We start from the raw sequence: 14,139 nt of genomic DNA on the forward strand, positions 1-14,139 counted from the left end.
CTGAGTCTTCGAGAAGGGAATTCGAAGTCTTCGAGGGGGCATTCTAAATGTTCGAGGGGGCGTTCTAAGTCTTGGAAAGGATTCTAAGTCTGCGAGAGGGCGTTCTAAGTCTTCGAGAGGGCGTTCTAAGTCTTCCAGGGGGCGTTCTAAGTATTCTTCGGGGGCAAGGGTACATTCTAAGACTTCGAGGGGCGTGCTAAATCTTCGAGGGGGGCGTTCTAAGTCTTGGAGGGGGGAGGGGACATTGTAAGTCTTCGAAGGGATTCTAAGTCTTCGAGGGGGCAACCTAATTCTTCGCAGGGGCGATCAAAGTCTTCGAGGGGGCGTTCTATGTCTTCGAGGGGGCCGTTCTAAGTCTTTTCGAGTGGGGGCGTTCTACGTCTTCGAGGAGGGCCTTCTAAATCTTCGAGAAGGGCATTCTATGTCTTCGAAGGGGCATTCTAAATGTTCGAGGGGGCGTTCTAAGTCTTCGAAAGGATTCTAAGTCTTCGAGGGGGGCGTTCTAAGTCTTCGAGGGGGCGTTCTACGTCTTCGAGGAGGGCGTTCTAAATATTCTAAATGTTCGAGGGGGCATTCTAAATGTTCGAGGGGGCGTTCTCAGTCTTGGAAAGGATTCTAAGTCTTCGAGGGCGCGTTCTAAGTCTTCCAGGGGGCGTTCTAAGTCTTCGCGGGGGCCAAGGGGACATTCTAAGACTTCGAGGGGGCGTGCTAAGTCTTCGAGAAGGGAATTCTATGTCCTCGAGGGGGCATTCTAAATGTTCGAGGGTGCGTTCTCAGTCTTGGAAAGGATTCTAAGTCTTCGAGGGGGGCGTTCTAAGTCTTCGAGGGGGGGCGTTCTACGTCTTCGTGGAGGGCGTTCTGAGTCTTCGAGAAGGGAATTCGAAGTCTTCGAGGGGGCATTCTAAATGTTCGAGGGGGCGTTCTAAGTCTTGGAAAGGATTCTAAGTCTGCGAGAGGGCGTTCTAAGTCTTCGAGAGGGCGTTCTAAGTCTTCCAGGGGGCGTTCTAAGTATTCTTGGGGGGCAAGGGTACATTCTAAGACTTCGAGGGGGCGTGCTAAATCTTCGAGGGGGGCGTTAAAAGTCTTCGCGGGGACGTTCTAAGTCTTCGAAGGGGGCGTTCCAAGTGTTCGAGGGGGCGTTCTATGTCTTCGAGGGTGGCGTTCTAAGTCTTCGAGTGGGGGCCTTCTACGTCTTCGAGGAGGGCGTTCTAAGTCTTCGAGAAGGGAATTCTATGTCCTCGAGGGGGCATTCTAAATGTTCGAGGGGGCGTTCTAAGTCTTCCAGGGGACGTTCTAAGTCTTCTTGTGGGGCAAGGGGACATTCTAAGACTTCGAGGGGGCGTGCTAAGTCTTCGAGGGGGGCGTTCTTAGTCTTCGCGGGGACGTTCTATGTCTTCGAGGGGGACGTTCTAAGTCTTTGAGGGGGCGTTCTAAGTCTTCGAGGGGGGCGTTCTAAGTCTTCGAGTGGGGGCGTTCTACGTCTTCGAGGAGGGCGTTCTAAGTCTTCGAGAAGTGAATTCTATGTCTTCGAGGGGGCATTCTAAATGTTCAAGGGGGCGTTCTAAGTCTTGGAAAGGATTCTAAGTCTTCGAGGGGGCGTTCTAAGTCTTCGAGGGGGGGCGTTCTACGTCTTCGAGGAGGGCGTTCTAAGTCTTCGAGAAGGGAATTCGAAGTCTTCGAGGGGGCATTCTAAATGTTCGAGGGGGCGTTCTAAGTCTTGGAAAGGATTCTAAGACTTCGAGGGGGCGTGCTAAGTCTTCGAGCGGGGCGTTCTAAGTCTTCGAGTGGGCGATCTAAGTCTTCGAGGGGGGCGTTCTACGTCTTCGAGGAAGGCGTGCTATGTCTTCGGGGGGGCGTTCTATGTCTTCGGGGGAGGCGTTCTAAGTCTTGGAGGGGAGCGTTCTAAGTCTTCGAGGAGGGCATTCAAAGTCTTCGAGAAGGGAATTCTAAGTCTTCGAGGGGGCATTCTAAATTTTCGAGGGGGCGTTCTAAATTTTCGAGGGGGCATTCTAAGTCTTGAAAAGGATTCTAAGTCTTCGAGGGGGCATTCTAAATCTTCGAGGGTGGCATTCTAAGTCTTCGAGTGGGCATTCTAAGTCTTCGAGGGGCAAGGGGACATTCTAAGTCTTCGAGGGGCAAGGGGACATTCTAAGTCTTCGAAGGGTTCTAAGTCTTCGAGGGGGCATTCTGAATCTTCGACTGGGTATTCTAAGTCTTCGAGGGGGCGTTCTAAGTCTTCGAGCGGGGCGTGCTAAGTCTTCGAGGGGGCGTTCTAAGTCTTCGAGCGGGGCGTGCTAAGTCTTCGAGGGGGCGATCTAAGTCTTCGAGGGGGGCGTTCTATGTCTTCGAGGGGGGCGTTCTAAGTCTTCGCGGGGACGTTCTAAGTCTTCGAAGGGGGCGTTCCAAGTCTTCGAGGGGGCGTTCTATGTCTTCGAGTGTGGCGTTCTAAGTCTTCGAGTGGGGGCCTTCTACGTCTTCGAGGAGGGCGTTCTAAGTCTTCGAGAAGGGAATTCTATGTCCTCGAGGGGGCATTCTAAATGTTCGAGGGGGCGTTCTAAGTTTTCGAGGGGGCGTTCTAAGTCTTCTTGGGGGGCAAGGGGACATTCTAAGACTTCGAGGGGGCGTGCTAAGTCTTCGAGGGGGGCGCTCTAAGTCTTCGCGGGGACGTTCTAAGTCTTCGAAGGGGGCGTTCCAAGTCTTCGAGGGGGCGTTCTATGTCTTCGAGGGGGGCGTTCTAAGTCTTCGAGTGGGGGCCTTCTACGTCTTCGAGGAGGGCGTTCTAAGTCTTCGAGAAGGGAATTCTATGTCCTCGAGGGGGCATTCTAAATGTTCGAGGGGGCGTTCTAAGTCTTGGAAAGTATTCTTAGTCTGCGAGAGGGCGTTCTAAGTCTTCGAGAGGGCGTTCTAAGTCTTCCAGGGGGCGTTCTAAGTATTCTTGGGGGGCAAGGGTACATTCTAAGACTTCGAGGGGGCGTGCTAAATCTTCGAGGGGGGCGTTCTAAGTCTTCGCGGGGACGTTCTAAGTCTTCGAAGGGGGCGTTCCAAGTCTTCGAGGGGGCGTTCTATGTCTTCGAGGGTGGCGTTCTAAGTCTTCGAGTGGGGGCCTTCTACGTCTTCGAGGAGGGCGTTCTAAGTCTTCGAGAAGGGAATTCTATGTCCTCGAGGGGGCATTCTAAATGTTCGAGGGGGCGTTCTAAGTCTTCCATGGGGCGTTCTAAGTCTTCTTGTGGGGCAAGGAGACATTCTAAGACTTCGAGGGGGCGTGCTAAGTCTTCGAGGGGGGCGTTCTAAGTCTTCGCGGGGACGTTCTAAGTCTTCGAAGGGGGCGTTCCAAGTCTTCGAGGGGGGCGTTCTATGTCTTCGAGGGGGGCGTTCTAAGTCTTCGAGTGGGGGCCTTCTACGTCTTCGAGGAGGGCGTTCTAAGTCTTCGAGAAGGGAATTCTATGTCCTCGAGGGGGCATTCTAAATGTTCGAGGGGGCGTTCTAAGTCTTGGAAAGGATTCTAAGTCTTCGAGGGGGGCGTTCTAAGTCTTAGAGGGGGGCGTTCTACGTCTTCGTGGAGGGCGTTCTGAGTCTTCGAGAAGGGAATTCGAAGTCTTCGACGGGGCATTCTAAATGTTCGAGGGGGCGTTCTAAGTCTTGGAAAGGATTTTAAGTCTTCGAGAGGGCGTTCTAAGTCTTCGAGAGGGCGTTCTAAGTCTTCGTGGGGGCGTTCTAAGTCTTCGAGGGGGCGTTCTAAGTCTTCTTGGGGGCAAGGGGACATTCTAAGACTTCGAGGGGGCGTTCTAAGTCTTCTAGGGGGCGTTCTAACTCTTCGAAGGGGGCGTTTTAAGTTTTCGAGGGGGCGTTCTAAGTCTTCGAGGGGCCGTTCTAATTCTAAGAGGGGGCGTTCTTAGTCTTCGAGGGGGCATTCTGAGTCTTCGAGGGGCGAGGGGACATTCTAAGTCTTCGAAGGGATTCTAAGTTTTCGAGGGGGCATTCTAAGTCTTCGAGGGGGCGATCAAAATCTTCGAGGGGTGCGTTTTAAGTCTTCGAGGGGGGCGTCATAAGTCTCCGAGGGGGGCATCCTAAATCTTCGAGGGGCCGTGCTAAGTCTTCGAGGGGGGCGTTCTAAGTCTTCGCGGGGGCGTTCTAAGTCTTCGAGGGGGCGTTCTAAGTCTTCGAGCGGGGCGTTCTTAGTCTTCGAGGGGGCGATCTAAGTCTTCGAGGGGGGCGTTCTATGTCTTCGAGGGGGACGTTCTAAGTCTTCGAAGGGGGCGTTCTATGTCTTCGAGTGGGGGCGTTCTACGTCTTCGAGGAGGGCGTTCTAAGTCTTCGAGAAGGGAATTCTATGTCTTCGAGGGGGCATTCTAAATGTTCAAGGGGGCGTTCTAGGTCTTGGAAAGGATTCTAAGTCTTCGAGGGGGGCGTTCTAAGTCTTCGAGGGGGGGCGTTCTACGTCTTCGAGGAGGGCGTTCTAAGTCTTCGAGAAGGGAATTCGAAGTCTTCGAGGGGGCATTCTAAATGTTCGAGGGGGCGTTCTAAGTCTTGGAAAGGATTCTAAGTCTTCGAGGGGGCGTTCTAAGTCTTCGAGGGGGGCGTTCTAAGTCTTCGTGTGAACGTTCTAAGTCTTCGAAGTAGGCGTTCCAAGTCTTCGAGGGGGCGTTCTAAGTCTTCGAGCGGGGCGTTCTAAGTCTTCGAAGGGGCGATCTAAGTCTTCGAGAGGGGCGTTCTAAGTCTTGGAGGGTGGCGTTCTAAGACTTCGGGGGGCGTTCTAAGTCTTCGGAGGGGGCGTTCTAAGTCTTGGAGGGGGGAGGGGACATTGTAAGTCTTCGAAGGGATTCTAAGTCTTCGAGAGGGCAACCTAATTCTTCGAGGGGGCGATCAAAGTTTTCGAGGGGGGCGTTCTATGTCTTCGAGGGGGCCGTTCTAAGCCTTTTCGAGTGGGGGCGTTCTACGTCTTCGAGGAGGGCCTTCTAAGTCTTCGAGAAGGGCATTCTATGTCTTCGAGGGGGCATTCTAAATGTTCGAGGGGGCGTTCTAAGTCTTCGAAAGGATTCTAAGTCTTCGAGGGGGGCGTTCTAAGTCTTCGAGGGGGGCGTTCTACGTCTTCGAGGAGGGCGTTCTAAATGTTCTAAATGTTCGAGGTGGCATTCTAAATGTTCGAGGGGGCGTTCTCAGTCTTGGAAAGGATTCTAAGTCTTCGAGGGCGCGTTCTAAGTCTTCCAGGGGGCGTTCTAAGTCTTCGCGGGGGGCAAGGGGACATTCTAAGACTTCGAGGGGGCGTGCTAAGTCTTCGAGAAGGGAATTCGAAGTTTTCGAGGGGGCATTCTAAATGTTCGAGGGGGCGTTCTCAGTCTTGGAAAGGATTCTAAGTCTTCGAGAGGGCGTTCTAAGTCTTCGAGAGGGCGTTCTAAGTCTTCGTGGGGGCAAGGGGACATTCTAAGACTTCGAGGGGGCGTTCTAAGTCTTCTAGGGGGCGTTCTAACTCTTCGAAGGGGGCGTTCTAAGTTTTCGAGGGGGCGTTCTAAGTCTTCGAGGGGCCGTTCTAATTCTAAGAGGGGGCGTTCTTAGTCTTCGAGGGGGCATTCTGAGTCTTCGAGGGGCGAGGGGACATTCTTAGTCTTCGAAGGGATTCTAAGTTTTCGAGGGGGCATTCTAAGTCTTCGAGGGGGCGATCAAAATCTTCGAGGGGTGCGTTTTAAGTCTTCGAGGGGGGCGTCATAAGTCTCCGAGGGGGGCATCCTAAATCTTCGAGGGGCCGTGCTAAGTCTTCGAGGGGGGCGTTCTAAGTCTTCGCGGGGGCGTTCTAAGTTTCGAGGGGGCGTTCTAAGTCTTCGAGCGGGCGTTCTTAGTCTTCGAGGGGGCGATCTAAGTCTTCGAGGGGGGCGTTCTATGTCTTCGAGGGGGACGTTCTAAGTCTTCGAAGGGGGCGTTCTAAGTCTTCGAGGGGGGCGTTCTACGTCTTCGAGGAGGGCGTTCTAAGTCTTCGAGAAGTGAATTCTATGTCTTCGAGGGGGCATTCTAAATGTTCAAGGGGGCGTTCTAAGTCTTGGAAAGGATTCTAAGTCTTCGAGGGGGCGTTCTAAGTCTTCGAGGGGGGGCGTTCTACGTCTTCGAGGAGGGCGTTCTAAGTCTTCGAGAAGGGAATTCGAAGTCTTCGAGGGGGCATTCTAAATGTTCGAGGGGGCGTTCTAAGTCTTGGAAAGGATTCTAAGACTTCGAGGGGGCGTGCTAAGTCTTCGAGCGGGGCGTTCTAAGTCTTCGAGTGGGCGATCTAAGTCTTCGAGGGGGGCGTTCTACGTCTTCGAGGAAGGCGTGCTATGTCTTCGGGGGGGCGTTCTATGTCTTCGGGGGAGGCGTTCTAAGTCTTGGAGGGGAGCGTTCTAAGTCTTCGAGGAGGGCATTCAAACTCTTCGAGAAGGGAATTCTAAGTCTTCGAGGGGGCATTCTAAATTTTCGAGGGGGCGTTCTAAATTTTCGAGGGGGCATTCTAAGTCTTGAAAAGGATTCTAAGTCTTCGAGGGGGCATTCTAAATCTTCGAGGGTGGCATTCTAAGTCTTCGAGTGGGCATTCTAAGTCTTCGAGGGGCAAGGGGACATTCTAAGTCTTCGAGGGGCAAGGGGACATTCTAAGACTTCGAAGGGTTCTAAGTCTTCGAGGGGGCATTCTGAATCTTCGACTGGGTATTCTAAGTCTTCAACGGGGCGTTCTAAGTCTTCGAAGGGGGCGTTCCAAGTCTTCGAGGGGGCGTTCTAAGTCTTCGAGCGGGGCGTGCTAAGTCTTCGAGGGGGCGTTCTAAGTCTTCGAGCGGGGCGTGCTAAGTCTTCGAGGGGGCGATCTAAGTCTTCGAGGGGGGCGTTCTATGTCTTCGAGGGGGGCGTTCTAAGTCTTCGCGGGGACGTTCTAAGTCTTCGAAGGGGGCGTTCCAAGTCTTCGAGGGGGCGTTCTATGTCTTCGAGTGTGGCGTTCTAAGTCTTCGAGTGGGGGCCTTCTACGTCTTCGAGGAGGGCGTTCTAAGTCTTCGAGAAGGGAATTCTATGTCCTCGCGGGGGCATTCTAAATGTTCGAGGGGGCGTTCTAAGTTTTCGAGGGGGCGTTCTAAGTCTTCTAGGGGGGCAAGGGGACATTCTAAGACTTCGAGGGGGCGTGCTAAGTCTTCGAGGGGGGCGCTCTAAGTCTTCGCGGGGACGTTCTAAATCTTCGAAGGGGGCGTTCCAAGTCTTCGAGCGGGCGTTCTATGTCTTCGAGGGGGGCGTTCTAAGTCTTCGAGTGGGGGCCTTCTACGTCTTCGAGGAGGGCGTTCTAAGTCTTCGAGAAGAGAATTCTATGTCCTCGAGGGGGCATTCTAAATGTTCGAGGGGGCGTTCTAAGTCTTGGAAAGGATTCTAAGTCTTCGAGGGGGGCGTTCTAAGTCTTCGAGGGGGGGCGTTCTACGTCTTCGTGGAGGTCGTTCTGAGTCTTCGAGAAGGGAATTCGAAGTCTTCGAGGGGGCATTCTAAATGTTCGAGGGGGCGTTCTAAGTCTTGGAAAGGATTCTAAGTCTGCGAGAGGGCCTTCTAAGTCTTCGAGAGGGCGTTCTAAGTCTTCCAGGGGGCGTTCTAAGTATTCTTGGGGGGCAAGGGTACATTCTAAGACTTCGAGGGGGCGTGCTAAATCTTCGAGGGGGGCGTTAAAAGTCTTCGCGGGGACGTTCTAAGTCTTCGAAGGGGGCGTTCCAAGTCTTCGAGGGGGCGTTCTATGTCTTCGAGGGTGGCGTTCTAAGTCTTCGAGTGGGGGCCTTCTACGTCTTCGAGGAGGGCGTTCTAAGTCTTCGAGAAGGGAATTCTATGTCCTCGAGGGGGCATTCTAAATGTTCGAGGGGGCGTTCTAAGTCTTCCAGGGGACGTTCTAAGTCTTCTTGTGGGGCAAGGGGACATTCTAAGACTTCGAGGGGGCGTGCTAAGTCTTCGAGGGGGGCGTTCTTAGTCTTCGCGGGGACGTTCTAAGTCTTCGAAGGGGGCGTTCCAAGTCTTCGAGGGGGGCGTTCTATGTCTTCGAGGGGGGCGTTCTAAGTCTTCGAGTGGGGGCCTTCTACGTCTTCGAGGAGGGCGTTCTGAGTCTTCGAGAAGGGAATTCGAAGTCTTCGAGGGGGCATTCTAAATGTTCGAGGGGGCGTTCTAAGTCTTGGAAAGGATTCTAAGTCTGCGAGAGGGCGTTCTAAGTCTTCGAGAGGGCGTTCTAAGTCTTCGAGGGGGCGTTCTAAGTCTTCTTGGGGGCAAGGGTACATTCTAAGACTTCGAGGGGCGTGCTAAATCTTCGAGGGGGGCGTTCTAAGTCTTGGAGGGGGGAGGGGACATTGTAAGTCTTCGAAGGGATTCTAAGTCTTCGAGGGGGCAACCTAATTCTTCGCAGGGGCGATCAAAGTCTTCGAGGGGGCGTTCTATGTCTTCGAGGGGGCCGTTCTAAGTCTTTTCGAGTGGGGGCGTTCTACGTCTTCGAGGAGGGCCTTCTAAATCTTCGAGAAGGGCATTCTATGTCTTCGAAGGGGCATTCTAAATGTTCGAGGGGGCGTTCTAAGTCTTCGAAAGGATTCTAAGTCTTCGAGGGGGGCGTTCTAACTCTTCGAGGGGGCGTTCTACGTCTTCGAGGAGGGCGTTCTAAATATTCTAAATGTTCGAGGGGGCATTCTAAATGTTCGAGGGGGCGTTCTCAGTCTTGGAAAGGATTCTAAGTCTTCGAGGGCGCGTTCTAAGTCTTCCAGGGGGCGTTCTAAGTCTTCGCGGGGCGCAAGGGGACATTCTAAGACTTCGAGGGGGCGTGCTAAGTCTTCGAGAAGGGAATTCGAAGTTTTCGAGGGGGCATTCTAAATGTTCGAGGGGGCGTTCTCAGTCTTGGAAAGGATTCTAAGTCTTCGAGGGGGCGTTCTAAGTCTTCGAAGGGGGCGTTCCAAGTCTTCGAGTGGGCGTTCTAAGTCTTCGAGCGGGGCGTTCTTCGTCTTCGATGGGGCGTTCCAAGTCTTCGAGGGTTTCGTTCTATGTCTTCGAGGGGGGCGTTCTACGTCTTCGAGTGGGGGCCTTCTACGTCTTCGAGGAGGGCGTTCTAAGTCTTCGAGAAGGGAATTCTATGTCCTCGAGAAGGCATTCTAAATGTTCGAGGGGGCGTTCTAAGTCTTGGAGAGGATTCTAAGTCTTCGAGGGGGGCGTTCTAAGTCTTCGAGGGGGGGCGTTCTACGTCTTCGTGGAGGGCGTTCTGAGTCTTCGAGAAGGGAATTCGAAGTCTTCGAGGGGGCATTCTAAATGTTCGAGGGGGCGTTCTAAGTCTTGGAAAGGATTCTAAGTCTGCGAGAGGGCCTTCTAAGTCTTCGAGAGGGCGTTCTAAGTCTTCCAGGGGGCGTTCTAAGTATTCTTGGGGGGCAAGGGTACATTCTAAGACTTCGAGGGGGCGTGCTAAATCTTCGAGGGGGGCGTTAAAAGTCTTCGCGGGGACGTTCTAAGTCTTCGAAGGGGGCGTTCCAAGTCTTCGAGGGGGCGTTCTATGTCTTCGAGGGTGGCGTTCTAAGTCTTCGAGTGGGGGCCTTCTACGTCTTCGAGGAGGGCGTTCTAAGTCTTCGAGAAGGGAATTCTATGTCCTCGAGGGGGCATTCTAAATGTTCGAGGGGGCGTTCTAAGTCTTCCAGGGGACGTTCTAAGTCTTCTTGTGGGGCAAGGGGACATTCTAAGACTTCGAGGGGGCGTGCTAAGTCTTCGAGGGGGGCGTTCTTAGTCTTCGCGGGGACGTTCTAAGTCTTCGAAGGGGGCGTTCCAAGTCTTCGAGGGGGGCGTTCTATGTCTTCGAGGGGGGCGTTCTAAGTCTTCGAGTGGGGGCCTTCTACGTCTTCGAGGAGGGCGTTCTAAGTCTTCGAGAAGGGAATTCTATGTCCTCGAGGGGGCATTCTAAATGTTCGAGGGGGCGTTCTAAGTCTTGGAAAGGATTCTAAGTCTTCGAGGGGGGCGTTCTAAGTCTTCGAGGGGGGGCGTTCTACGTCTTCGTGGAGGGCGTTCTGAGTCTTCGAGAAGGGAATTCGAAGTCTTCGACGGGGCATTCTAAATGTTCGAGGGGGCGTTCTAAGTCTTGGAAAGGATTCTAAGTCTTCGAGAGGGCGTTCTAAGTCTTCGAGAGGGCGTTCTAAGTCTTCGTGGGGGCGTTCTAAGTCTTCGAGGGGGCGTTCTAAGTCTTCTTGGGGGCAAGGGGACATTCTAAGACTTCGAGGGGGCGTACTAAGTCTTCTAGGGGGCGTTCTAACTCTTCGAAGGGGGCGTTCTAAGTTTTCGAGGGGGCGTTCTAAGTCTTCGAGGGGCCGTTCTAATTCTAAGAGGGGGCGTTCTTAGTCTTCGAGGGGACATTCTGAGTCTTCGAGGGGCGAGGGGACATTCTAAGTCTTCGAAGGGATTCTAAGTTTTCGAGGGGGCATTCTAAGTCTTCGAGGGGGCGATCAAAATCTTCGAGGGGTGCGTTTTAAGTCTTCGAGGGGGGAGTCATAAGTCTCCGAGGGGGGCATCCTAAATCTTCGAGGGGCCGTGCTAAGTCTTCGAGGGGGGCGTTCTAAGTCTTCGCGGGGGCGTTCTAAGTCTTCGAGGGGGCGTTCTAAGTCTTCGAGCGGGGCGTTCTTAGTCTTCGAGGGGGCGATCTAAGTCTTCGAGGGGGGCGTTCTATGTCTTCGAGGGGGACGTTCTAAGTCTTCGAAGGGGGCGTTCTAAGTCTACGAGGGGGGCGTTCTATGTCTTCGAGTGGGGGCGTTCTACGTCTTCGAGGAGGGCGTTCTAAGTCTTCGAGAAGGGAATTCTATGTCTTCGAGGGGGCATTCTAAATGTTCGAGGGGGCGTTCTAAGTCTTGGAAAGGATTCTAAGTCTTCGAGGGGGCGTTCTAAGTCTTCGAGGGGGGCGTTCTAAGTCTTCGTGGGGACGTTCTAAGTCTTCGAAGTAGGCGTTCCAATTCTTCGAGGGGGCGTTCTAAGTCTTCGAGCGGGGCGTTCTAAGTCTTCGAGGGGGCGATCTAAGTCTTCGAGAGGGGCGTTCTAAGTCTTGGAGGGTGGCGTTCTAAGACTTCGGGGGGCGTTCTAAGTCTTCGGAGGGGGCGTTCTAAGTCTTGGAGGGGGGAGGGGACATTGTAAGTCTTCGAAGGGATTCTAAGTCTTCGAGGGGGCAACCTAATTCTTCGAGAGGGCGATCAAAGTCTTCGAGGGGGGCGTTCTATGTCTTCGAGGGGGCCGTTCTAAGTCTTTTCGAGTGGGGGCGTTCTACGTCTTCGAGGAGGGCCTTCTAAGTCTTCGAGAAGGGCATTCTATGTCTTCGAGGGGGCATTCTAAATGTTCGAGGGGGCGTTCTAAGTCTTCGAGGGGGGCGTTCTACGTCTTCGAGGAGGGCGTTCTAAGTCTTCGAGGGGGGCGTTCTATGTCTTCGAGGGGGGCGTTCTAAGTCTTCGAAGGGGGCGTTCCAAGTCTTCGAGGGGGGCGTTCTATGTCTTCGAGGGGGGCGTTCTAAGTCTTCGAGTGGGGGCCTTCTACGTCTTCGAGGAGGGCGTTCTAAGTCTTCGAGAAGGGAATTCTATGTCCTCGAGGGGGCATTCTAAATGTTCGAGGGGGCGTTCTAAGTCTTCCAGGGGGCGTTCTAAGTCTTCTTGTGGGGCAAGGGGACATTCTAAGACTTCGAGGGGGCGTTCTAAGTCTTCTAGGGGGCGTTCTAACTCTTCGAAGGGGGCGTTCTAAGTTTTCGAGGGGGCGTTCTAAGTCTTCGAGGGGCCGTTCTAATTCTAAGAGGGGGCGTTCTTAGTCTTCGAGGGGGCATTCTGAGTCTTCGAGGGGCGAGGGGACATTCTAAGTCTTCGAGGGGGCGATCAAAATCTTCGAGGGGTGCGTTTTAAGTCTTCGAGGGGGGCGTCATAAGTCTCCGAGGGGGGCATCCTAAATCTTCGAGGGGCCGTGCTAAGTCTTCGAGGGGGGCGTTCTAAGTCTTCGCGGGGGCGTTCTAAGTCTTCGAGGGGGCGTTCTAAGTCTTCGAGCGGGCGTTCTTAGTCTTCGAGGGGGCGATCTAAGTCTTCGAGAGGGGCGTTCTAAGTCTTGGAGGGTGGCGTTCTAAGACTTCGGGGGGCGTTCTAAGTCTTCGGAGGGGGCGTTCTAAGTCTTGGAGGGGGGAGGGGACATTGTAAGTCTTCGAAGGGATTCTAAGTCTTCGAGGGGGCAACCTAATTCTTCGAGAGGGCGATCAAAGTCTTCGAGGGGGGCGTTCTATGTCTTCGAGGGGGCCGTTCTAAGTCTTTTCGAGTGGGGGCGTTCTACGTCTTCGAGGAGGGCCTTCTAAGTCTTCGAGAAGGGCATTCTATGTCTTCGAGGGGGGCGTTCTAAGTCTTCGAAGGGGGCGTTCCAAGTCTTCGAGGGGGGCGTTCTATGTCTTCGAGGGGGGCGTTCTAAGTCTTCGAGTGGGGGCCTTCTACGTCTTCGAGGAGGGCGTTCTAAGTCTTCGAGAAGGGAATTCTATGTCCTCGAGGGGGCATTCTAAATGTTCGAGGGGGCGTTCTAAGTCTTCCAGGGGGCGTTCTAAGTCTTCTTGTGGGGCAAGGGGACATTCTAAGACTTCGAGGGGGCGTTCTAAGTCTTCTAGGGGGCGTTCTAACTCTTCGAAGGGGGCGTTCTAAGTTTTCGAGGGGGCGTTCTAAGTCTTCGAGGGGCCGTTCTAATTCTAAGAGGGGGCGTTCTTAGTCTTCGAGGGGGCATTCTGAGTCTTCGAGGGGCGAGGGGACATTCTAAGTCTTCGAGGGGGCGATCAAAATCTTCGAGGGGTGCGTTTTAAGTCTTCGAGGGGGGCGTCATAAGTCTCCGAGGGGGGCATCCTAAATCTTCGAGGGGCCGTGCTAAGTCTTCGAGGGGGGCGTTCTAAGTCTTCGCGGGGGCGTTCTAAGTCTTCGAGGGGGCGTTCTAAGTCTTCGAGCGGGGCGTTCTTAGTCTTCGAGGGGGCGATCTAAGTCTTCGAGGGGGGAGTTCTATGTCTTCGAGGGGGACGTTCTAAGTCTTCGAAGGGGGCGTTCTAAGTCTTCGAGGGGGGCGTTCTATGTCTTCGAGTGGGGGCGTTCTACGTCTTCGAGGAGGGCGTTCTAAGTCTTCGAGAAGGGAATTCTATGTCTTCGAGGGGGCATTCTAAATGTTCAAGGGGGCGTTCTAGGTCTTGGAAAGGATTCTAAGTCTTCGAGGGGGGCGTTCTAAGTCTTCGAGGGGGGGCGTTCTACGTCTTCGAGGAGGGCGTTCTAAGTCTTCGAGAAGGGAATTCGAAGTCTTCGAGGGGGCATTCTAAATGTTCGAGGGGGCGTTCTAAGTCTTGGAAAGGATTCTAAGTCTTCGAGGGGGCGTTCTAAGTCTTCGAGGGGGGCGTTCTAAGTCTTCGTGGGGACGTTCTAAGTCTTCGAAGTAGGCGTTCCAAGTCTTCGAGGGGGCGTTCTAAGTCTTCGAGCGGGGCGTTCTAAGTCTTCGAAGGGGCGATCTAAGTCTTCGAGAGGGGCGTTCTAAGTCTTGGAGGTTGGCGTTCTAAGACTTCGGGACGCGTTCTACGTCTTCGTGGAGGGCGTTCTGAGTCTTCGAGAAGGGAATTCGAAGTCTTCGAGGGGGCATTCTAAATGTTCGAGGGGGCGTTCTAAGTCTTGGAAAGGATTCTAAGTCTGCGAGAGGGCCTTCTAAGTCTTCGAGAGGGCGTTCTAAGTCTTCCAGGGGGCGTTCTAAGTATTCTTGGGGGGCAAGGGTACATTCTAAGACTTCGAGGGGGCGTGCTAAATCTTCGAGGGGGGCGTTAAAAGTCTTCGCGGGGACGTTCTAAGTCTTCGAAGGGGGCGTTCCAAGTCTTCGAGGGGGCGTTCTATGTCTTCGAGGGTGGCGTTCTAAGTCTTCGAGTGGGGGCCTTCTACGTCTTCGAGGAGGGCGTTCTAAGTCTTCGAGAAGGGAATTCTATGTCCTCGAGGGGGCATTCTAAATGTTCGAGGGGGCGTTCTAAGTCTTCCAGGGGACGTTCTAAGTCTTCTTGTGGGGCAAGGGGACATTCTAAGACTTCGAGGGGGCGTGCTAAGTCTTCGAGGGGGGCGTTCTTAGTCTTCGCGGGGACGTTCTAAGTCTTCGAAGGGGGCGTTCCAAGTCTTCGAGGGGGGCGTTCTATGTCTT

Source organism: Stegodyphus dumicola, chromosome 7 (assembly GCF_044657685.1).
Source record: "Stegodyphus dumicola isolate Sdum_Otavi_A_Nest chromosome 7, ASM4465768v1".
Lineage (NCBI taxonomy): Eukaryota > Metazoa > Arthropoda > Arachnida > Araneae > Eresidae > Stegodyphus > Stegodyphus dumicola.